Below are 23,304 nucleotides of genomic sequence, written 5' to 3' on the forward strand. Positions count from 1 at the left end.
ACTTCTGAGGGGTCTGTCCCCAGAGGCCTGGCTCAGTTCCCAGGGATTTAGGACACCTGACCCGTACAAGTGGACTCAGCCTGCCACTAAAACGGAAAACGTGCCATTGGGAACTCCAGAAACCATTCAGCGCAGAACTGTGCTGGTCCATCCCAACAAACCCCAAGTGCAATGTGCCCAGGCCACAATCCCTGAGCCTGACGCTTCCCGACACATGGCCTCAGATCAGTCCCCAGGAAGCTCATCACAGCCCCGGCAGATCAGGCCTGTCATGGCCCTAAGCCCAAAGACTAACCCTAGGTTGGCTTCTGAGTGGTCTGTCCCCAGAACCTGGGTCCAAAGCCCCAAGGATTCAGGACACCTGAGCCATTTCAATGGAGTCACGCTGCCACCCAGAAGGAAAATCCACCATTTGGAACTATGGAAAGGATTCAGAGCAGGAGACCTCAGCATGCTCATCCCAGTCATAACCCACATCTATTGGCCCCCTGGCAGCAGACCCTGACCCTGCCACTCACCCTGAACAATGCCATCAACACAGACCTCTGGGAAGCTCTCCCCAGTGTGGACATGTACAGTTCGCCCTGACCCTAGGCCTTATAAACACAGGTTGGTTTCTTAGGGTTGTGTCTCCAGAGGCCTGGCTCCTAAGCACTATAGATGGGGACATCTGAGCAATACAAGAGGACACCGCCAGCCACCCTGAAGGAAACCATGCCAATTGGAACCCTAGAAAGCATTCGCAGCAGGAGATGTTTGCACGCCAATTCCAGCGAACCTCAACATTCAGAGGACACCTGGCCAACAACCCTGAGCTTGACACTCACCCTGATTCACGCCTTCAACTCAGACCCCAGCTTGCCACAGTGCTGGCACATCGACAGCCATGCCCCTATGGCCTAACCCTAATCCTAGGTAGGCTTCTGAGGTTTCTTTCCCCAGAGACCTGGCTCCAAAGCCTCAGGGATTCGGGACACCAGTGCAATACGAGAGGACTCAACCTGCCACCCAGATGGAAAACACACTATTTGGAACTCAAGAAAGCATTCAGAGTAGGAAAACTCTGCACGCCCATCCCAGCGTACCCCTACTTTCAGTGGCTGCAAACCCTCACCTTAATCTCACTGTGACCCATGTGGTCAACTCATGCCCCTGGGAAGCATTCCATGGCACAAGCTGATTGGGCCTGCCACACCCACAGGCCCTAACCCTTACTCAGGGTTTGCTTCTGTGGGCTCTGTCTCCAGAGGCCTGGCAATAAAGCCCCAGAGATTGATGACACATGGGAAATACCAAAGAACTCAGCCAGCCACCCAGAAGGAAACTCTGCCATTTGGACACCTGGAAAGCATTCAGAGCAGGAGAACCCTACTTGCCCATCCCAGCAAAACCCCACATTCAGGGGTCCCCTGGTGGCATACCCTGAGCCTGACACTCACTCTGACCCATCCCCCAACTCAGAGCCCTGGGAAGCATGACACAGTGTTGGCAGATGTGGCTGAAATAACCCTAGGCCATTATCCTAACCCTAGGTTGGCTTCTAAGGGATCTGTCCCCAGAGGCCTGGCTCCAAAGTCCCAGGAAATGGGACACCTGAGAAGTACCAGAAGACTCAGCCTACACCCAGAAGGAAACCACACCGTTTGGACTCCAGAAAGCATTCAGGGCAAGAGAAACCTGCATGTCCACCCCATCAGTCTCCCACATTCAGTGGTCGGGCCTAAAATCCTGGGCCTGGCACTCACCCTGACCCATGCCCACAACTCAGCTCCCCGGGAAGCTCACCACTGTGTTGGTAGATCGGGCCTGCCAAGCACATAAGCCCTAACCTTAACCCTATTTTGGCTTCTGAAGGGTCTGTCCTCAGAGGCCTTCCTCTAAACTCCAGGGATTGAGGACAACTGAGCAATACCAGAGGACTCCGACTGACACACAGAAGGAAACCTCGCCATTGGGAACTCCGGAGGCCCATCCTAGCAAACCCCCACTTTCAGCGGCCCCCTGGCCAAAATCCCTGACATGACATTCATCCTGATTCATGCCCTCAACTCAGTCCCCTGGAAAGCCTGCCACAGTGCTAGCAGATCGGGCCTGTCATGCCCGTAGTCCCGAAGCCTAACCCTGGCTTGGGTTCTGATGGGTTTTTCCCCAGAGTACTGGCTACAAAGCTCCGGGCACTGGGGACACCTCAATAATAGGAGAGAACTCAGGCTGCCACCGAGAAGGATCCTGCGTCATTTGGAACTACAGAAAGGTCTCTGACCTGGAGAAATCTGCACGCCTATCCCAGCAAACCCCCACATTCCGCTGTACCTCAACAAGAACACTTGACAGTTCAATATGCATTTATGATTAAAACTAAACCATCTGGGTATAGAGGGAACATACCTCAAGATAACAAAGTCCATATATGAAAAGCTCACAGCTGACATCATACCCAAGGGGGAAAAGCTGAAAACATTTCCACTAAGATCAAAAACAAGACAAAGAGGGCGCCTGTGTGGCTCAGATGGTTAAGCGTCTGCCTTCGGCTCGGGTCACAATCCCAGGGTCCTGGGATCGAGTCCTGCATCGGGCTTCCTGCTAGGCGGGGAGCCTGCTTCTCTCTCTGCCTCTGCCTCTCTCTCTCTGACTCTCATGAATAAATATATAACATATTATAAAAAAAAATAAAAAAAACAAAAAAACAAAAAACCAAGACAAAGATGCCCACTCTCATCACTTTCATTCAACACAGTATTGAAAGCCCTAGCCAAAGCATTCAGACAAAAAGAAAAAAAGAAAGAAAGAAAAGATGAAATCCAAATAGGAAAACTGTCAGTGTTTGCAAATGACATGATACTATATATAGAATTCCATAAAGATTCCAACAAAACTGTTAGAATAAACAAATTCAGTAAAGCTGCAGGATACAAAGTCAGCATACAGAGACCTGTTGCATTTCTTTTTTAAAAGACTTTATTTGACAGAGAGAGACAGCACAAGCAGGGTGAGCAGCAGAGGGAGAGGGAGATGCAGACTCCCCACTGAGCAGGAAGTCCGATGCAGGTCTCGATGACAGCACCCCGGGATGGTGACCTGAGCCAAAGACAGATGCTTAACCAACTGAGCCACACAGGTGTCCCAACTTGTTGCATTTCTGTGTACTAATGACAAACCTTCACAAAGAGAAAATAAGAAAGCAATGCCATTTACAATTGCATCAAGAAAAAAAAACCTAGGAGAAAAGTAACCAAGAATGAGAAAGACCTGGTACACTGCACACATGTTGGAAAAGGAAGGAAAAACACATGTACGTTGAGGGGGCGTATATGGGTCAAAGAAACAGAGGATGACACAAATAAACGGAAGCATTCGTCCTGCTCATTAACCGGAAGAGTTAATCATGTTAACATGTCCATAGCAACCAAAACAATCTACAGATGTGATGAAATCCCTACCTGAATTCCAGTGCCATTATTCAAAGAAATAGAAGAGAGTCCTAAAATTCGTATGGAATCACAGAAGACACCAAATACCCAGAGCAATCTGGAGAAAGAAGAGAGCAGGAGTCACCACACGCCCGGATTTCAAGCTAGATTACAAAGCTGTGCTCATCAAAACTGTATGGTGCTGACATAGAAACAGACACACAGGTCAATGGAACCGAATAGAAAGCTCAGGAAATGATAATCATAGCACTTTTGGCAAAGTTTACTCATTAGAGTCAGTACATTAAAGGTATATTTAGACTTAGCTCTGATATAATTATTATTAACTCTGAACGGGAATTAATATTTATGTCCTGTTTCAACAGCTGATTCCAATAAATGCATTTATTTAAACTTGTTTTATATAAACACATATTATTAAATAAGAGTGATTTAGAATCCACGTTTTTAATAAATATTAAAATCACTTTAATAAACCTATCAGGGAAAAGAAACAGAGATATCAATCATCACAACTGACAGCATCACAAAAGACAATCAGACACAATCTCTGATCTGATGGAAGAATATAACATTTTGAGTAGTTCTGCCCAAATGTTAAACCTGTTGAAAGCTATAAATCCGGCAAGTCATTTACAAAAACACACGTCAGAGAAATGTCCTAACAAATAGTATGAACATGTAATCAATAAAGTCCACACTGCAGATATTCCAACAGGAAAAATACTTTCCCAAAAAATAAACTGTAAAACAAAAAAATGAAGGAGGAGGAGAAGGAAGAGGAAGAGGAGGAGAAGAAGAAGAAGAAGAAACCTGAGAAACTAACCCACACATGTATGGCCTTAACTTACGACACAGGAGCAGAAAATATACAACGGGGAAAGGACTGCCTCTTCAGTGAACGGTCCTGGGAAACCGCACACTACATGCAGAAGAATGGACCTGGATCGCTTTCTTACAGCACACACAAAAATTTTAAATGGATGAATGACTTGAATATAAGACCGGAATCCATAAACCTCTGAGAACAAAACACAGGTAGTGAGTTTCTCGACATTGGTTTTGGCAAAGAGTCTTTTAGATCGGACACCAAAGGCAAAGGCAACAAATGCAAAAATAAACAAGGGGAACGACATCAAACTGAAATTTCTACATGGCAAAAGAAACCATCAAAACTTAAAAGGAGACCTACCCAATGAGAAAAAAAATCTGCAAATCATAGGTGTGAGAAAAGGCAAATATCCAAAATATACAAAACACTCATACAAATCAAAACAGACAAAAAAATCTGTATAAAAAATGGGGAGAATATGTGAATAGATACTTTCCAAAGATGGCACCCAGGTGGCCAAAAGACACAGAAAAAGTTGTTCAACATCACTAATCGTCGTCAGGGAAACATAAGTCAAACCCGTAATCCGCTATCTCCTCACACCTGTCGGGATGGCATTTGTCCCAGAGACAGACACCAGGTGTGGTCAAGGGTGTGCAGAAAAGGGGACCCTGTGCACTGTTGGTGGGAATGTACATTGGTACAGCACCTGTGACAAAGAGTATGGAGGTTCCTGGAAAAATGAATACAACTACCACATGACCCAGTGATTGCTCTGGGTGGATTTATTTGGAGAACACAAAAACACTACCTCAAAAAGATAGATGCACTCCCATGTTCACTGCAGCATTCTTCACAGTAGCCAGACATAGAAACAGAGACCTTGGGAGCATTATGCTAAGTAACTCAGACACAGAAAGACAAATACCAGATATTCATGGACGTTCCACATGGAAAAAAAAATACTGAATGCACAGATACTGAGAACAGATTGCTGGTTGCCAGATCCAGGGATGGGGGAGGAATGGGGGAAGGTGGTCAAAGGCACAATGTTTGGGCGCCTGGGTGGCTCAGTTGGTTAAGCGACTGCCTTCGGCTCAGGTCATGATCCTGGAGTCCCGGGATCGAGTCCCACATCGGGCTCCCTGCTCAGCAGAGAGTCTGCTTCTCCCTCTGACCCTCTTCCCTCTCATGCTCTCTATCTCTCATTCTCTCACTCTCTCAAATAAATAAATAAAATCTTTAAAAAAAAAAGGCACAATGTTTGAGTGATAAAATGCATAAGTCATGGAACCTTCTGTGCAGCATGGAGACTAAAGCTAACCCTGCAGGATGGGGTACAGATTCCCCCGCTATTTGAAAGTAGTTTCCTTCCTTCCTAGGAAGGAAACCTTACACAGCAAGAATGGTGTAGACCAAAGGAAGAATTACCATTCATTTATACAGAAAAAAATAGCGTACTCAGACTCCAAAAACGACTTCTCTTTGGCTTTTCCTAGGCCTCGGGACACAACTTCCTAACAGATGCCCAAAATAAATAGAGATGAAGCAGAGCAGATGCTCACAGACACATTTCAAAGTGCTGGGGGCTGGACGCGGAGAGCGGTTCCCAGGAAAGACCTGGTTGAGGTGCACGCTGCCCCTGCAGTGGCTCCCCGCAAAACAGATGATGAACGCAATGCTCACTTTTCGACTTTTTTCATAAGAGCAAAATCCTCTTCAGGATTCCGGGTAATGAAGCCAGGTAATGACATAGGTCTTAAAAAAAAAAAAAAAAAAAAAAAAGCCATGTGTACCGTGAACTTTTAAAAATTGGGGGATACTTGTACTTGAAAGTTGCTGAGGGAGTAGATGTTAAATGTTCTCCTGGACACGCACATCAGCAGATCCACCGTGAAAGACACCTTCCTGAGCATGCAGAACACAGACGACCTCCTACCCCCAGAAACCTCCTCCTTCTCCTCGCTCAGGACAACCAGCCACAGCTGGGAGTTACCCCAATTCCTCCTTTCTCCCATTCCCAGTATCTAACCCATCAGCAAATCTGGTAAGCTCCATCTTAAACGTACTCAGAATAGGACTGACCACTGCTTCCAAGGCCACCTGTCTGGTCCACACTAAAGGCCATCTCTTGCCTGAGTTCCTGGAAAAGCTTCATCATGGACCTTCCCTGCCCATCCTCAATCCTCTGTCATCTATTCTCAACACTGTAGCCAGGATGGCCCAGTGAAACAGGGTCCCATGGGGTCACAGCACTGCAATGGCTTTCTGTCTCCCTCTGTCACCTCCCTGAGGTCATGTCCTAGGCTGTCTCCCACGGCCACAGGGCCTTCCTGCTACTTCTGGACATACCTGGTATGCTCCTGCCTCAGGACTTTTGCACATGCTTTCCTTCCGTTTAGAATGCTCTTGATGTGATATCCCTCACCTTCTTTAGATCTTGACTCAAGGATCACCTTCCTAGTGAAGTCCCACATGGCTCTATGTAAATAGCAAGCACCACCCTTACCTCCCCTACAGCACCCCAGCCCTGTCTCCTGCTCCGTATTTCCGTAGCAGTTATCACAGTCACCAGTCCATCTCGGCAGGGCAGAAACGAAGGCCTACACTGACGCTTTCACCACTGACTCCCTCCGATTTCCTGGTCCAAAGCCCCGGGGGAAAAGGTGCCCCAGGGCTCTGGCACAGCCAGGATGCCAAGGACCAGGGGTCCATTGACTGCACCCTGAACACTATCAGGAAAATGAGCCACATGAGGAATCCACCTGCCCATGAGACCTGAAGCCGGACACCATCCTCAGTTACAGGTGAGCACTCACACTTCCTCTCCTTGCCTGAGGTGCTCATCTGAGAAAGCTGAGCAGAGACCCATCCCAGGATCCAACTCTCCCTCTGGCCAAGGTCCTGGGAAACAGACATCTCTCCTCCCTGCACCAACCACCTGGGATTGACGTCCGGAATACTCCTGCGGTCAGGCAGAGTGGTGCACCTGTCCCTCTTTCCTGCGATATCATTGCAAACCAGGCTGTGCTGCACATTTCTCAGGAAGGAGCCTGCAGCGGCATCAACAGGCCGACCAGGCTCGGCCTGAGTCTCGCACATCAGGCCCCATGGAGAAGTAGAACTGCATAGATACTGGTGTCCTGTGTGGCCTCAGAACCAAATGGCAGGAGCTGAGATTTCAGTTCCAAATGAAAAACGACGTCTTACACACAGCACAGGAATGTGGAGAGGATTTCTCAGGGGTGGGGCTCTGGAAGAACTGCTTCTGCCGGCTGAATTCACACACACCAGGCAGAGGACATCTGCTGTGCCTCCCCTGAGGAAGCAGGGGGCACAATGGGCAAGAATCGATAATGCTGCCTGTGGGCTACTTTCCACCAACCACCCTGCTGAGCCGAGGGCTCAAGCACCAAACAGGAAACAACTCTCTTATCACATCTGCAGCAGGAGGGCTGGCCAGGGAGTACAGCCCAGTCCCTGTCCCTGTAGCAAGCTGGCCTGTCCATCATGAGCGACGGTCCACCACCACGGCATCACAACCTCCCAGCTATCTGATCCGACTACCCTGCCAGGCTCAGACCTGCTCACACAGTGAGTCATAAGACCCAGCGACGTCTTTCCACTGCAACTCAATGCTTCTCACAGAGAAGCAAACTCCAGCCTCACAAATGTGCTCACCATTAGCTCTGGAATTCCCTGCATGGCGTCTACACTGGCCACACAGGTGTCCCATCCAGACCACTCCACAAGTACCCTAGGGTTTCAAGCCACTTTCAAACTGCCCTTAGAAAGGCAGGAACTGGCCCGATTAGGCACACCAGCCAAGTGACTCGATGTGCTGGAAACTCGGACAACATCCTCGCTGAACACTAAGGCTTCCAAGTCCGAGCTTCAAACCTTCGCTCACTGGGCATTGAGCACCATGTCAGCATCAACACTGCTCTTTCAATTCACTTGTCTCCCATTCCTTAAAATCAGAAACCAAGCTCCAGTCACCACTCCATTTTCCCTCCAGAAAAAATAAGGCAAATGACAGAATAAAACACTATGTGTGCACAGCACACTTCTAATCGAAATATAATTCCTTGGTCTTTCTCATACGGGCAGCCCTACATTACCCATACTAATGAGAGAGGCCACGAGTTCAATCATTATATATATATATATTTGATCTTGTGTTTTTCCTTACGATATTTGTATCTCAAAGTCAATGTCTATATTGTTTTCTCAAAATAATAATAATAATAATAATAATAATAATGACATGGTCACATAAGGGTCTGGATCTCCATAGCCATACAACATGGCTTGGTCCAGATAAGGATGAAGACACTACCTCAGCCCACGAAGCAAAGCCCTTTCCCTCAGGGATCCCCACACGCCTCACGGGATGATGAGTTCCTTTGCTACGTGGAGTTGTCCGAGTACAAAGGATGCAGGCACCCTCCAGGATTCCTTCCGTTTTCTTCATAAATTCCCCAGCTCAAGTCGCAAGTGACTCACCGGGTCAAGCTTCCAGAGCCCAGGATGGGCCACCAGGTAAGCAGCCCCCTCAGGGAAGGCTAACAGGGGGCTCGATTTCCGTTGGGAGCACGATGCACCACTCCCTGAGCTCCTAAAGAACCTACACTCCTCCATGTGCCCCTCTCACAAAGGGCACGGCGCCCTGTTACAGCTCTGAGGCTGTGCTTACTTTAAAACATAATTTCTAATATCAGAATGTGGCTCATGGAAGAGGAAAACATAAACACCCACCAAAGATTCTCATAATATTTCAGAAGATTATTTTCCCACTGTTTAATTAAATCGGGATATAAAAACACACAGAGAGCCCCTTCCACTAGCAGGTATGATTCACTTTGGTGATGGAAAGAAGAGCAGGAAATAAAAGAGTAACAGATGTTCTGATGACCTGTCATTTCCATAATCAAAGTTTTGAAACTTCACACACACAAAGAAAGAAGCTCAAACAAATGTCTTGGCCTGGCACCTCTGAGACGTCTGAACTGGAGTGACAGGGACAGACAATGACATCGTGTATGTTGGGTGAGGCTGGTGGCACAGAAGAAGGTGCTCGGCCAGCTCTCCACCTGGGCCTCACCTGTCCTCGGCCAGGAACCTCCTCACGGCCCTCACCTGTCACCACTCTCACCCGGGAGACCCAAAGCCACCCCTGGAGCCCGCCCTGCCCACACCCTCCTGCTCGATGCACTCAGCTCTCCTCTGAGACCCCTGTCAGCTTTACCCAGACCTGGAACTCCCCCATCCGCTGCACAGCTCCAGGACGCCCCCTCTTCTTCCAAAATGACACTGGCCCAAGGCTTTCATGAGAAAGGTGGAAGGCTACCTAATGAAGGGTTCACTACTTTCCCCTTCTGTCGTATTTCTCTCTACTTACCTTCCTACCTGGGCAAAATGTAAGTAATGTATCAATGGAACATGGACATGCTCTGAGACCTGATTCATTGCAGCCTTCTGAGGACTCCTTGTACAATAAAACACCATATCCTATGACGGGGGGGGGGTTTAAAACTATTATTCACAGAATAATACAGCCCAGATCACCTCATTTTTAATTGCTCTTCATTAGGCAGAACAGTTTCTGTGGAAAAAGCCTTTCCATAGATATTAGATTCCAGCAATTTCATAAGGAGTCAATGGAAGCTCTGTGGGATAACCTGACTCACCTAGGGTCAGGCAAGCAGTTCCAGAACTCAACCTGTGCTCCTGACGCCAAGCCCCTTGATGCCACCAGCATCCAGAATTCTCAAAGACTCTCCTTCTGACTCCACCACCAAAGAAGCTACAGAGAAAATCGGCATGTCAAAATATCTAGATGACACATTTAGAAAAACTAGAAAGTCAAGCTCAACTTTTATTTTTTTTAAATATTTTATTTATTTATTTGGCAGAGAGAGACACAGTGAGAGAGGGAACACAAGCAGGGGGAGTGGGAGAAGGAGAAGCAGGCTCCCCACAGAGCAGGGAGCCCGATGCGGGGCTCGATCCCAGGACCCCGGGATCGTGACCTGAGCCGAAGGCAGACGCTTAATGACTGAGCCACCCAGGCGCCCCTCAAGCTCAACTTTTAAACAGTAAAAGGCTGCTTTGAATAATTTTGATTTTTCCCTCGACCCTAATTGTGTGGGGCATGTGGGAGCAACAGCCCCTGCTTCTTGGGGAGCAGTGATGTGTGCAAAAGGGAGGAGGCTGGGGTGGAGCCTTCCAAGCCACACCACAGTCTCTCCCTTGGTTCTGAAACCAGCAGGAAGGGAGCTCCAAGGGCAGAGACCAGACTCCAGGAGGATTCCTATCCAGGGAAAGGGGGCCCACTGGAGGGCATGGAAGCAGCCAGCCCCACCAATCCACAGGCCATTTGCACGGGATCACCTCCCTAACTTCCTCAAAACGTTGTCCGTCTTCATGTGTGGACAGTGACTGGCCCACTCAGGGCTGGTGCACTTCCAGAGGAGGCCTAGAAACTTTTCAGGGCTTGCTCATGGGTCAGAGGACCACCACCAAAGAGCAGAGGATATCCCTCTTCCTCCGGAGCTGGGGAAGGCAGCCACCGTCCTGGGGCGGGACCAGTCCAGAAATGTGTTCTTTCTGAAGCCCCTGCCTTCCGTGGGCATTGCTATGCCTGAGAAAGGCCCCCTCAGTCCCAGAGTCAGGAGCAGTGACAGACTGTCTCCAACGCTAGCCCAGGATCACGACCCGAAACCATCCTGCCTTTGGGAGGACAGGTCTCCTTCAGGAGCCAGGGAGGGGACTGGCCCCTCTCCCCACCCCAGTTCCAGGACTCCCGGAACCTGCAAGAGCTCTTCATCTGAGGAGGAGTCATGGAGAGCAAGTGTGTCTCATCAGCCCAGCAAGTGAAAGAACCAAACTCCAACGCTCAGGTCCTAACAGAAGCAGAATTTCAATGTACTGTTTGGGGGCAGCCTCCTCCCCTCCTACGTGGCCTTGGGGGACCCCAAGAAAAGTCTTCTTTGTTCTCCTTCCCTCAGAGAGAGGAGCTGGCCCCGTGTGCCAGGGTCCCCACCGTGTTCCCAGTGCTGAGGAAGAGCCACACGCAGGGGCCTGGTGTCAGGAGTGTGGTCGGCCACTGCTCCTGGGCTCCCAGCCAGGGGCCTGGTGGCTGCATGGAAGAGCTGAATTGCTTTTGGGGGAAGGAGTGCTCACTGCCCACACCGCTCACCATCCCCCTCTGCACTCTGCAATCCAGGCTCTGTGTCCAGCTTACGTCGATCACTAGCACTCCACATGTTCCTGCCATGGGAGGGATCATTGAGCATCACCCCATTGCACAGAGGAGGAGAGCGAGGCCCAGTGAGGGGAGCTAAATGGCTCAAGTCCCAGAACTGGTCAGCAGAGAAGCTGGAAAGCCAGCCCTCCAGAGCCCCTGCTAGACCAGTCAGAGACTCCCTGAGTTGAAAGCAAGCCCTCCCTGCCTGACAAGCCACGCACTGGCCCCTGACCTTCATGATGGCCTGTTCTTGACCATGAAGGTGAGCTGGCCGACTAGGAGGGGGAGTCCAGCTGGTGAGACAGGCTGTAGCTACAGGACAAAGTGACACGTCTGAGCTAGCAGGAGCCACACTCTGGTCTCCCTCCCGGAGCCTGCCTGGGAGCTGGAATCTGGGTGCCCTAGGGGCCAGCACACAACAGGGTCTGCACTGACCAAGGATCCATGGCCCCCAGGGAGAGTCCACTCTGCCCTCTCCCCGCACCTGCCTGGCCTCACCTCTCCTCACTGTGGGGCTGCAGGACCCGGAACCAGGCCCCATAGGGATGGCTCGGTTCCAGCTTGTAATGATTTTGCAGCTCCCGGAGCCCCTGGATTTCCTGGGGCCGGAGGGAGGACTGGCTGTGGACCAGGACTGGGCTGGGGAGGATGCAGGGCCTTGTGGAGAGTGAAGGATGGGGCACGGGCCGAGTCCTGGGGCCACTGCGCATGTCTAAAAAGGGCTGAAATCCCTGAATGCCCATGGGGTCCCTCATTACAGTAACGACCCCCTTCCCACTCGGGCATCCTGCTGGTGGGCCCCTCCACCCCGGCCTCCTTCCCGCCCCTCTGACTCCAGCCGGGGCTGCCGCCAGGAACAGGCTGGACCTCTGTCCCAGCTCCTGCCAGGAAGACAAGGCAGAAGGAGGAGAGGAGAAGGGGAAGGGGCAGACTGATCTTCTCCCTGTCCTGAGTCGGCCTCCACTGATGCCTCCAGGTCCTCTGGCCCAGCCCTGCACTTAGCTGGACCCTGAGAGGGAGTCTGCATTCCAGGCCAGCTGGGTGGGGGGTATTCAATGACCTGTGCGTCCCCAGATGTCCTACCCACCTGGCCTTGCACCCTAAGGCCTGCCGCCCAGGGTGGGTGTGATTGCGGGGCCCAGTGGACTTTGGGGCCACAGAGCAGTTGGCTGTGGTGAGGGGATGTGGGGGACCGGTCAGGTGCAGAGCCATGGGTCTCATGTACATCCGCTGCAGGGCTGGTTCACCATACAGGTGCTGCGTGCAGGTCTCCTTTGCACACCTGGCCATGACACACCTGGCTGGCCCTCTCGGTGGGGAGGCCTGGGTGCCTGGTGCACCTGTCCCCCACCTACCCCTGGAGGAGCGGCCACGTTCAAGCGTTTCCATGTCCAACCCTCAGGGACAGTTGGGAACCTGGGTCAAGAGAGGCAGGCACTGGCCCAAGACAGATGAGGGGTGCAGAGCCCAAGGAGCAGGGCTCCTCTCCAGTCCTAGGCCAGCCCCAACCCTCCCATGAGGGTCGCTTTGGGGGTGAGAGCCCCTCAGATCCTCAGGGATAGCTACCCACCCCGTCCCATGTGGGGACATGACCTTGGCATCCCCAGGCATGTAGAGGCATGTGCACCTGCAAACCCAACCACACACACCACTCTGACTGCCCAGCTGGCGGTCAGAAGGGGAGGACACCCCGGGAGTGAGGTGGGGGACAAGGGGGAAAGAAGAAAGAGGTTGGAGACAGCTGGGCCATGGGGCAGGGCATCAGGACTCCTGGCAAGGACCCGGATCCAGAGCATGGGGAGGGGAGACAGGCCAGGCTGATGGTCAGGGGTCCCCAAGGGCCCCAGGGGGTTGCCAGGGCACTGGGAAAAGACAGGGTCTGGGTTCCGGTGTCCACCACCATCCTGCGCACTCGGAGTACGAAGAGATACCCACCCCCAAATCCAGAGGGCTATAGCCCAAAAGGCCTCAGCTTCCTCTGCTGTCACTTGGGCTGCAGAGATGCAGTGTCCCAAGGGTCCCACAGGCTTGTAGAAGAGCCTGTTGGCCTTGGATCTCCATCCCCGACCCCCTGTGATCCCAGTCTGGGGAAAATGCTTTGTACTCACTCTTGGTCCTTCTCAGCAGAGGACAGACTGGGGGCTTGGGGGGCTGAGGACCTGGGTACGCAGAACTTGGCAGAGCACAGGGCCACCAGTCTGGAGACCAAGGTCAGGGCCCTCCTTGTTGCAGCCTCAGGGTCCCCATGTGGAAGAGGATCCAGAATCACTGCTCTGGTCAGGGGGAGGAGGCCTTAGGAAGGAATGGAGCACCGGGACCGGAGAGGGAAACGGGGACAAGGGAGGCTTCTGAGGTTTCTCACATCGCCCATGGAACCCACAGATCCTGCTCCTGGGAGAGACACAGACACAGAGACAGAGAACGAACACAGGACAGAGGGAACCAGGAGAAGTCACAGATTTTCCTCCACCAGCTTGGAAATGACATCCCGGCATTTTGTGCCATTCTATTCCGGAGAACGCCGTCACAGGCCATCCACCCTGGAGGGGAGGGGATTCCACAGGGATGTGTGACCAGGACTCAGGGGTATTAGGGGCCACTGTGGGGACTGCCCAGCACACGGGCACAGACGAGGCCCTGGGACCTGAGCCTAACCCTAATGGGAGCCCCTGGAAGTCTGCGTCACGAGGGGACAAGGTCAGAATCAGTTCATTCCTACCTTCCCACGGGGGCTGGGACACAGGCAGGAGGGGGGTGGCTTTGCCTGGACGCCAGAGCACACCCAAGCCCCTCTGAGCTGTGTTCCATGCCAAGCCCAGCTCCTTGGCTCATCCTTGCATTGCCAAGTATGCACCAGCCTCCTGTGATAGCAGGTATGGAACACGTGTAAGGTCCTACCCCTGATGGCGTCCCTAGAAGTAGAAGCCAGAATACCCCGATGTGCAGATGGGGAGCCTGGGGAGGCCCTGAGAGGCACGGGGTCTGTCCAGGGTCATAGCCCTGGGCATGCGCAGGAGTCTGGTCTGAACCCAGCTCTGTGTCCTCACAGCAGGGACACCGGCTGCACCCAGGCCTCCCAGGGCTGTGGGTGGGCTGTGAGGGTGTCACTGTATGGATGGGGCATGGGGGGAGGGTGAGCATTCCGCAGTGGGGGAGGGGGTCCCTCGGGGGGCTCTTGTGTGAGGAGGAAGTTGGGTAAGGGGACCCCAGGCAGTGGTGACCTCACTTCCCTGACAACAGAGCCCAACAGAATTTGGAACCCCGGTAACCAGGCACCCACATTCCACAGACAGCCCCCTGCCCAGCTCATTTCATTGGAGATCTTAGTGGCAAAATGTTCACGTGTTGCCTGCCAAGGTCCCGAGGCTGCAGGTGGAAGAAGGCGCACCTTGAGGACGCTGTCCCCCGCTGGGGATTTCATGTCAGGACTCCCCACCGCCTCTGGCCATTTGGTCGGAAGGACAGAAAGGTGACAGCAGGAGGCCCAGAGCCGGCCACCCAGCCCCACTTGCTCTGATGACCTGTGTAGCCCCAGGTGCCCTCCCTGTGTGTGTGTGTGTGTGTGAGTGTGCACATGTGTGTGTGCGTGTGTATGTGAGTGTGTGTGTAAAGAGGGGTCATGGGGGTGGGGACTGGGCAGGAGGACAGTGCGGATGGCCGGGCAGGGCTGTGATGCCTTGGGGCCGGCTACCGGTCCCTGTCTTTGCAGAAGGCCACGGAGGACACGGAGAGGCAGCTGGCGGACGTGCCCTCCTCCCTGACAGAGGGGGTGACCCCAAAGGCATCCCAAGAAACAGGTGCTGGGGATTGCGAGGCAAGACCTCCGACACCACGCGGACCACCGTCCCAGGTGGTCGTCCACTGGACAGTGGTCCAGGACCCAGAGCCCATGGAGGCCGAGGCCGAGGGTGAGAAGGGTGGGGCTGGGTGTTTGGGGTGTGTGGGGACGGGTCGGTGCGGCCCCACAAGGGAGGAGCTCCCAGAGGCTGGTGTGGGGCCAGGAGCAACGACTGGGCACAGAGCACACAGCGGGTGGACTGCAGTTGGGGAGACGTCCCCGTGAAGGTTCCTTCCCGGCTGTGGCTTCTCTGGGAGACCCTGGGCTGGGCTCTCTCTCTGCAAAGGCCCACGGAGAGCAGGCATATGGGTGAGCTTTTCTCCTCTCACAGCTGCTCCACCACCTGAGGAGCCAGAGCCCGATCTGGAGGGAGGGCTGGTGCCTGCAGTGACTTCAGGAGGAGACCAGGAGCCGGCAGGTGACCCGGCACCTGCCCACGGAGAGCCTGGCGCCGTCCAGGAAGAACTGGCACCTGCTCCTGCCCCAGCCCCTGCCCCTGCCCCTGCTACAGTTCCTGCCACTCCCCCTTCCCCCACCCCAGCCCCTGCCCCTGCCTCGGACCTAGATCCTGACCTGGCTCCTGCCCCTTCCCTTACCCCTGCCTCTGCCCCTGCCCCAGCCCCTGCCCCTGCCTGTGCTCTTGTTCCTGCCCCTGCCCCTGTTCCTGCTCCTGCCCCTGCCAGAGCCACTGTCCCTGACCCAGATCCTACCCTTGCTCCTGCCCCTGTCCGTACTCCTGCCAGAGCCACTGCCCCTTCCCCTGCCCCTGCCAGGGGTCCTGTTCCTCCCCCTGACCCAGATCCTGTCCCTGCTCCTGCCCTGGATCCTGCACCTGCCACTACTGCTGACCCTGTCCCTCCCCTTGCCCCTGCCCCTGTTCCTGCTCCTGCCCCTGCCAGAGCCACTGTCCCTGACCCAGATCCTACCCTTGCTCCTGCCCCTGTCCGTACTCCTGCCAGAGCCGCTGCCCCTTCCCCTGCCCCTGCCAGTGGTCCTGTTCCTCCCCCTGAGCCAGATCCTGTCCCTGCTCCTGCCCTGGATCCTGCACCTGCCACTACTGCTGACCCTGTCCCTCCCCTTGCCCCTGCCCCTGTCCCTGCCCCTATCCTGAGCCCTGCCCCTACTCCTGCTCCTGCAGGGCTCCCACAGCCACATCCAGAGCCCACAGCCCTGCAGGGAGAGCTCCTTGTACAATCACCCTTAGTTCCATCCCTGGAACCCGAGAGCCCGCCCGATTGTTTCATCCCCTCCCCCTGTGTTCTTTCTCTCTGGTACATATTAACTGTTATTTTATCCTTCCATGTCCTATATACTGTTTATTATTTGTTTTAAATAAAATTACTTGTTTTCAATTGAACACGTCTTGAGCATTAAGTACATGCCCAACGCTGTGCCACCACACCCCAGAACATTGCCGCAGGATATCTCATTCCCCAAAGGAGTCCCCGAACCAGAAGCCCTCCCTGACCCTTTTTCCCAAGCCCAGACCCCGGCGACCCCTAAGCTGCTTTCTCTCTCTGTTCCTTTACCTATTCCTGATGTTTCTGTAAGTGGAATCACACAATAGGGGCCTTTGTGTCTGCCCCCCTATTTTCAAAGGGGACCCGTTTTCTTCTGTGTTTATTTGTCATAAAATTTCCCTTATTTGATATTGAAATCCCCGACGGATGACACATCAGATGGAATCATAGAGGCCACTTTAGGAATTATGGGCACAATCTCGGGGCTGAGACCCCTGGTCCTGCTGGGACACCACAGCCTGAACCCAGACAGGACAGGGCTGGTTCCTCCTGAGACCCACACAGAAACCAGGGAAATGCAGAAAGCTGGAAGACACACCACAAAGGGCAAAAGCATTGCTCACACTCCAAGGCCAGAGAAAGGTTTCACCTGACTCTGGTCCAACCACGCTCCCAGTCACTGGGTTCCACAGGGACGGAGACCAAATACATGTAAGTCCAAGGCGGAAGGATAGGCACGCAGGGAATATGGGTCAGAGATGCGGGAGCTCCTGGGGAAGGACTCCGGCAAAGGAAACCCTATGGAGGCAGCGCTGGTCACCCTCAGACTGGCAGGTGTCTGGTCTGGGGACCAGCAGCCCTGGGGAGAACATGAGGAAGTAGAGGTCCCCTGGAGAGAAGGGTGACAGGCACCCCTGTCTGGGAGAACAGTGAGCAGCACCCATCCCAGGCCACAGGTGCACCCATCCTCAGCCTCGGACTCAGCCCCGGAAACTCTGGCTCGGTTTTTCACACACCTATTGTCAGGAGTGTTCATCACAGCGGTGCTGGAGAGAGCAGGGAATGGAACAGCACTAATGCCCAAGGAGATGGATGGGATCCACCGTCCCAGTCCTCATGATAGAATGCCCTGCAGCTACTGTCCCCGTGTCATCCAGGGCACAGGATCCGGGAAGCCCCTCCTGAGACCCACCCCTCCTGCCACCCTGCCCCTGGGAACATTGAGAGTTGTTTGAGGAGGAGGGGGAGAGGATCCAGGATGACAGCGGGTCCAAGGAGAAGGAAGGTCAGCACTGGGAGGACAGATGGACGTGCCCTGAGCCACCATCCAGGGCCCGGGCTGTGATGCCCTCGGACCTCACCCCAAATAAGGACTCCTGATTTAAGGACCCAGCTTCTGTGGTTTTACTCCCTCCCTCCCTATGTCATTTATTCACTCCCTCATTCATTCCCCGCCTCTCTCCTTCCCCTCCACCCCTCCGTCCCTCCCCTCTACCTCTCCCATCCTCCCTTCCCTCCTCCCTCTCTCTTTCCCTCTCTCCCATCCTCCCTCATTCAGCAGAGGATCTGGGGTCCCTGCTGTGTACTGAGCACTGGGGCTTCATCAGTGAGCACCCCCCAACCCACATGGTCACGTCCACTGTGGGAGGTGACGGGGGCAGTCCTCAGGGCTAGCAGTGGTGATGAGCACCAGGAATCGGCTCCTGAAAACAGGTCAGTTGCACAAAGAAAAGAATGGAGAGACCCATGCTTAGCACTTCCTCTAGAAAAATCTAGTCCTGAAAAGTGATGAAAAGTAAGTATATCCGAGACTTCGTGCGACGTGAGTTCTAATGGCAGGTACGCACTGAGTCCTAAAACCAATGAAGAGTAAATCATCCAGTGTCAACTGGGGGGTTGTGACACAACTTTTCTGACCAAATGACAGCATTTCAGCCAACATCTCCAGGGCCTCTGAGTTTTCCCAAGGGTCTCTGTGATTCTCTGATCCTTCCATCAACCTCCTTGGGAAGCTCTGTCCTGTCATCTTCCTTGTCTCCTGCCTCTTCTGGGACCCTTCCATGGCTTCCCCGCCAGGGCTGCCCTCACCAGGATTCCCCATGCCCCTTGGCTGGGCGCCGGCATCCCACATGGGGCCCCCATGAGCCCAGTGCCTTGTACGAGTCCCGTGTGCTCCCTCTGGGGTCACTTGGCATCTCCCCTTGCAGCAGCCTGCCTCTTGCTGTGCTGGGTCTCCTCTGAGCAGTCTGTGAGGCTGGCCTGTGCCCATGTCACGGGCATGGAAGTGCAAGTCCAGAAGGTCCAGATGACCTGCTCCCACTCTCAGCATGTGGAGCCTGGGCTGAGATTGGTCCCTGAGCAGAGGAGGACTTGGGCTCAGGGAGCCTGAGGGAGGACGTGGCACAGTGAGCCTGCAGGAGGAGAGTGAGCACTGTGGGGACCTGGCGCTCAGACCTGCTGGGAGACCACGTCACACTGGCTCTGTCCCCAGGGCTGGAGATTGTCAGGGTAACCACCCTCCCAGGCTGCATGCTGGCAGGGACTGGCAGGAGAGGAGGCACCTGGTGCAGGAGAGAGCCCTCAGGCAGAGAGGAGGGGATAGGCTCTCCCCCAGCAGCAGGTGCACTTGGCCAGGATGAGGGGGCATCAGTGGACAGCAGTGCCTGCAGCTGGGGTCTCCACACAGACCCCCTCCTCAGGCTCAGCACAAGCTTGTCTGGATGGCCTTTGTCCCCCAAACACAAAGTCTGGCCCAGGACCCCCCTCAAGCCCTGACTCCCAATCCTTTATACCTGGCTCAAGTGACAAGAAACGGCCAATAGTTTATTTAGGTGGTGTTGGGTGCACAGGGACATTTGTTTTTGTGGCCCATGCTGTAACGTTGCTGGCATTTCAAAGATCTCAGGGCTTTGATTCAAAAATCGTAGGATGCCGGGGACCCCAGAGAGCTTTCTGGAAACCTGCCTCTGGGCCTTGCAGCTCTCCCATCCCACCAGCGCTGCTCAGAATCCCTCCAGGCCACAGACCCACAGTCTTGGCTCCTCAGATGGCCCAGATGATGTGCCTTCAAAAAGCAATCCCGATGGGGCATAGGACACACTGTGGATTCCAGCAAATCCCCCTCCCAGAAAGTGAGGGTACCACTGGACCAGCTGCCGAAAACTGACAGGTCAGGGTTCCAAGAAGACACCAGAGGCACGGGAATAACTGAGGAGCATCTGAAGGCCAGGTGGGGACAGTGAGAATCTCTGGTGTTTTTGCCTAGGGGCAGCTCCCGTCCCCCTAAACCCTCAGTGGGATGGCTTTACTGGGGGATTGGGGGGGATCATGCCTGGAGGACCCGTGGCTCCACTGTCAGAGGTCACCCACTTGATCAGTGCACAGGTGGGGAAACCCAGCCATACCCTGAAGAATTTCTGGAAACAGTAGCCTTCTCAGTGGCAGCTGACCTGGGAGGTCAACCTTCCAGCTGCCTGAGGTGGGATCAAGCCACAGACCAGCACACTAGCCAGAAATGGAAGAAGGAGAACCAGTTCTTCATTTCATAGTTTCTAACTTACTGGTTTGTTCCTATGGTTAGTATACTTTGCATTCTGGGAAATCTCTGCCTGTCTAAGGTCTTGAAAATGTTCTCCTCATATTCTCTGCTGGAGAGGTTCTTTTTTTTTTTCATATTCTTTTTTTTTAATTTTATTTTATTATGTTATGTTAGTCACCATACATCATTAGTTTTTGATGTAGAGACCACGATTCATTGTTTTCATATAACACCCAGTGCTCCGTGCAGTACGTGCCCTCCTTAATACCCATCACCGGGCTAACCCATCCCCCCACCCCCCTCCCCTCTAAAACCCTCAGTTTGTTTCTCAGAGTCCACAGTCTCTCATGGTTCATCTCTCCCTCCGACTTCCCCCCCTTCATTTTCCCTTCCTTCTCCTAATGTCCTCCATGGTATTCCTTATGTTCCACAAATAAGTGAAACCATATGATCATTGACTTTCTCTGCTTGACTTATTTCACTTAGCATCATCTCCTCCAGTCCCATCCATGCTGATGTAAAAGTTGGATATTCATCCTTTCTGATGGCTGAGTAATATCCCATTGTATATATGGACCACATCTTTACCCATTCATTTGTTGAAGGGTATCTCAGCTCTTTCCACAGTTTGGCTATTGCAGACATTGCTGCTATGAACACTGGGGTGCATATGGTCCTTCTTTTCACTACATCTGTGTATTGGGGGTAAATACCCAGTAGTGCAATTGCCAGGTCATAGGGTAGCTCTATTTTTAATTTCCTGAGGCACCGCCACACTTTTCCAAAGTGGCTGTACCAACTTGCATTCCCACCAACAGTGGAAGAGGGTTCCCTTTTCTCCACAACCTCTCCAACATTTGTTGTTCCTTGCCTTGTCAATTTTTGCCATTCTAACTGGTGTAAATTGGTATCTCAGTGTGGTTTTGATTTGAATTTCCCTGATGGTTAATGATGATGAACTAACAAGGCATCTGTAGAAAGAGAAATTAGAGAAATGATTCCATTTACAATAGCACCAAAAACCATAAGAAACCTTGGAATAAACCTAAACAAGAGGTAAAGGATCTATACTCTAGGAACTACAGAACACTCATGAAAGAAATTGAAGAAGACACAAAAAGATGGAAAAACATTCCATGCTCATGGATCGGAAGAATAAACACTGTTAAAATGTCTATGTTACCCAGAGCAAACTATACCTTCAGTGCCATCCCATCGAAATTCCAATGACATTTTTCAAAGTGTTAGAACAAACAATCCTAAAATTTGTATGGAATCAGAAAAGACCCCAAGTCGCCAAGGAAATGTTGAAGAAGAAAAACAAAGCTGGGGGCATCACGTTGCCTGATTTCAAGCTATATTACAAAGCAGTGATCACCAAGACAGCATGGTACTGGCACAAAAACAGACCTATAGACCAATGGAACAGAATAGAGAGCCCAGATATGGACCCTCAACTCTATGGTCAAATAATCTTCAACAAGGCAGGAAAAAATATGCAATGGAAAAAAGACAGTCTCTTCAATAAATGGTGCTGGGAAAATTGGACAGCCACATGCAGAAGAATGAAACTCAACCATTCTCTAACACCATACACAAAGATAAACTCAAAATGGATGAAAGACCTCAATGTGAGACAGGAATCCATCAAAATCCTAGAGGAGAACAGAGGCAGTAACCTCTTTGACATCGCCCACAGCAACTTCTTTCAAGATACATCTCCAAAGGCTAGTGAAACAAAAGCAAAAATGAACCTTTGGGACTTCATCAAGATAAAAAGCTTCTGCACAGCAAACAAAACAGCCAACAAAACAAAGAGGCAACCCACAGAATGGGAGAAAATATTTGCAAATGACACTACAGATAAAGGGCTGGTATCCAAGATCTATAAAGAACTTCTCAAACTCAACACCCAAAAAACAAATAATCAAGTCAAAAAATGGGCAGAAGACATGAACAGACACTTCTCCAAAGAAGACATACAAATGGCTAACAGACATGAAAAAAATGTTCTCTGCTGGAAAGGTTCTTGAAAAATCTCTGGTTATAGGTAAAAATCGGCTGGAATTCACTTTTGTTGGCACAGCCATGCTGGGAAAAGTATGGAGCTTCCCCAAAATACTAAAAATAGAACTCCTGTATGATCCCACTACCGGGTAGACACTTGCAGGAAATGAAGTCAGTTTCTCAAAGTAAGATCTACACTCTCCCACCCAATCTCCCTGAGGAGGGATGGCCACACTTAGCAACAGGGCACCCATGTGGGAAGTTGTAGGCAACCCTCCCCTTGAGGCAGGTGCCTCCCTGGACAGGGGCTGCCCCAGGTCTGGGAGGTCTCCACAGCAGTGCATTCAATGTCCTGGATACTAGGAGATGGAGTACAGCACAAGGCCAGTGAGGGTCAGGACACATACCCCAAATATGGCACCCTGGCAAATCTAATGTAGAAGCTAAAAGAACTTTTGCATAGAGCAGAGCAAGAAGGGCCCTCTGATCCCCAGCCATCAGCCCTTCTTCCCTTAAGCAGGTCAGAATACTCCCATGTGGAACTTTCTCTCCCCGGACCACAGGGATGACGTGCTTATCACCAGAGTCAAGGAATTTAGGCCACGAAGGCTATATGAACACACCTGGTTAAACTAACCCTTAGCTTCCTAGTTACTTCTTTACCATTTACCAGCCCTAGTCTAAACCCCTGTGCCTGTCAATTCTTCACACATTTATTGCTTTTTTGTCTAAAAGGTAGAAGAGCTGTCTGCTCCAATCGCCTCTGCTGGTCTCCATGTTTTTGTGAGGCTCCCACCAAAAAAATCAATACACTTTGTCTGCTTTTCTCCTGTTCATCTGTTTTGCTAATTTCCAGACCCAGCCAGGGACCTTAAGAGGATTGCAGAAAACTTTCCTCTCTTGCAGCACGGGGCGGGGGGGGGGGGGGGGGGGGGCTGTCAGGAAAACCCATCCCATCTTCCTGGCCTTGGTTAAAACCGACCTCGGCTGGGAAGCAGCACAGGACTGTGCATGGCTAGGGGAGCCAGGGAGAGGCACGTGGAACATGTAGGAGCTACCTGACCCCCAGCCGGGGGACTTGGCCCCAGTGACAAGTCCAGGGTGTGATTATGAGTATTATAATGGAAGCATCCCAAACATCAGACCTTCCCCACGCCAGGCGTCATGA

The 23,304-nt window shown here is 52.3% G+C and overlaps 1 protein-coding gene across 1 annotated transcript in view; it reads right to left on the reverse strand.

Annotated features, from left to right (window-relative positions):
- Positions 1-23,304, reverse strand: part of LOC114202272 (voltage-dependent N-type calcium channel subunit alpha-1B-like) — an 82,164-nt gene that overhangs the window by 48,906 nt on the left and 9,954 nt on the right.

The sequence above is a fragment of the Eumetopias jubatus genome, unplaced genomic scaffold (assembly GCF_037043125.1).
Source record: "Eumetopias jubatus isolate StellerSeaLion01/CBP00866 unplaced genomic scaffold, mEumJub1_p1.0 scaffold_14, whole genome shotgun sequence".
NCBI classification, from domain to species: domain Eukaryota; kingdom Metazoa; phylum Chordata; class Mammalia; order Carnivora; family Otariidae; genus Eumetopias; species Eumetopias jubatus.